Below are 2,486 nucleotides of genomic sequence, written 5' to 3'. Positions count from 1 at the left end.
ATATATATATATATATATAAAATTGAAATTAACTATTTAAATCACTAAAACACAATAACATTTTAAATTTTTTATAGCATATTCCATATAGTAACAAATTTTCTAGTTACAAACACGATATAAAGGTGAATAAGTACACCATGCATTATATTGTTTTCATTCAATGAACACACCATTCATTTGGATATTTTATGTTGACTACCTTAATAAGGCAGAAGTTACTTATAATTAGGTCCAATTTGGATAAATAACTTAAATAAATTTTTTAAAAAAAAATTTAAAGTATAAAAATTTTTATTAATAGTAGCTTATAAATAAATTATTTTGTATTTAAATTTTTAGTTATAGAAGTAGTTATTTTAAAGTTGTAGCGTTTCAATAAATAATTCAAAAAATACAATTTTTTTCACAAAAAAGGATATTAAAACAACGATGATAACAAATATTTTTCAATATTGAATGTTGATTTTCTATAACCTAATCACTAAGATTACAATTATTTAGACAATTAATTCTTTATTTGCTCTCTTATTAGTTCTATTTTTTAGGTAGAAACTCTACTTCATCTTCACCCATAACAGTGTTCTTATATGTGTTAAATAGTAATAAAATTTTAATTTACAATAATCTTGATGGTAATGTCAAAAAAATTATTCTGTAGTTAGTATTTGCTGTTTTATTGTATATGATATGGTAGATAAAAATAAAAAATAAATGTAAAATGTGTGTCAATATATATATATTATATATTATTGCTGTTTTTTTATTTTTTTTACTTCTATTAGAATTCCCTCCAATTTTATTGGGGTCAAGAACTTGTTATAACTAACTATAAAAATAAAATCACATGAAAAAAATAAAATTAAAACTGAGATTTTATATCACACATAATGTTAAATACAAATTTAATAATAAAAATAGAGTGGTAAAATGATAAAAAAAAAAAACTAGAAGAAATATATGCAATAGGTGATTTAGATGGAATATTGTTTTAAAATGATGGTGGATGGTCAATATTTTCAGCAGATAAATCATTATGTGAAAATGACGATGAAAGGCCAATGCTTCTAGCAGATGGAACCTTAGGTGAAAATGGTAGTGGGCCAGTATTTCTAGTATTTTTTTACAGAACCAACAATGAAAGTGATTTTTTTTGTTTTGAGGTCTTTTTTTTTACGAAAATGATAGAATGACTTATCGAGAAGGAGAAGTCATATATTTCTACTTTTTCAAAAAACTACAAATTAACTTTTCAAGAAGTTAAAAGTTCTTTTTAAAATAATATCAAATACACTTACCGTGACTTTTTATAATTTAAAATTCAGAAAAATAGCTTCTGCTACTTCTCAAACAGACTCTTAATTGTCAGATTTTAATGATTGGTTAACGACTGAAAATTAATAGTTAAATAGTATTTCACTAAATTATTTGAAAAAAAATATAAAAATTGATCTTTAATAAACTTTTAGTATTAGATGAATTATTCTCTTAAAAAAGAAAAATTAATAAATTATCTAGTATTTTGTTTTCTAAACAATGTTAGAAATATTAGGTTTTATTAAAATTGAAAGATAAATTTGATACTTTTCAAACAATGACAAATTAATATTTAAACTTTGTTTCAATAATCAAATATTGATACTTGACCTTTTTAAAGGAAGAAGCTAACAAACTAAGGTAAATGGTTAGTGACCGCTAAAGTACATACATAAGTCCTTAAACTCAAAGGGGATTAATGATATTTATTAATATAGTGAGATAAAAAATATTGTTGCTACAAGGATATATGTAGAATTATAGTAAATTTAGCTCCCTAAGGTAGGTTTGTTTTGAGGTACTGAGACAGAGACTGAGAGACTGAGACTCAGTATCGTGTTTGTTAGTTCAGAGACTGGTACTAAAATTTCTGTCTCTTTCTCTAAAATTTCAGTATTTCAGTACCTCCAAAAAGTAGGGACACAGGGACTGAAATTTTTAGAGATGGAGACTGAAACTTTAATAACATTTTATACCTAAAATACTTTTATTTCAATTAATTAATTCCAATTTTACCCTTTGTGCAAATTAAATTAGAATTTTATTCTTGTTTCAATTCCTGTCTCCCATTTTGCACCAAACAGAATACTGAAATTTATTTCAATTCATGTCTCTTAGTCTCTATCTCTCAGTCTCAGTCTTTCCGTCTCTATCTCTCCACCAAATGCTACCTAAGCAAGCACACAGAGAGAGACAAATACATAGCATTTAGGGCAAAACCACAAAGGTAAAGCACTATCCTAACACATGGTCCAGAATATATCAACCCCCAACAAGGCAGAATATAAACCTCTTCAAACATTATCAACTACTGATTAAGTTACATACATCTATCTAAGAGTTCAGAGCCTCTATTTTCTTTTTTAAAGAAATTGTTTGGTATATATTAAACTGTATGAAATTTTAAGAGATAAGAACTAATTAAATTGTTTTATTTATTTTATTAAAGA

The sequence above is a fragment of the Arachis ipaensis genome, chromosome B04, assembly GCF_000816755.2.
Source record: "Arachis ipaensis cultivar K30076 chromosome B04, Araip1.1, whole genome shotgun sequence".
Taxonomy (NCBI): Eukaryota; Viridiplantae; Streptophyta; class Magnoliopsida; order Fabales; family Fabaceae; genus Arachis; species Arachis ipaensis.
The sequence above is the reverse complement of the archived record's forward strand: the minus strand, read 5'-3'. Positions refer to the sequence as shown.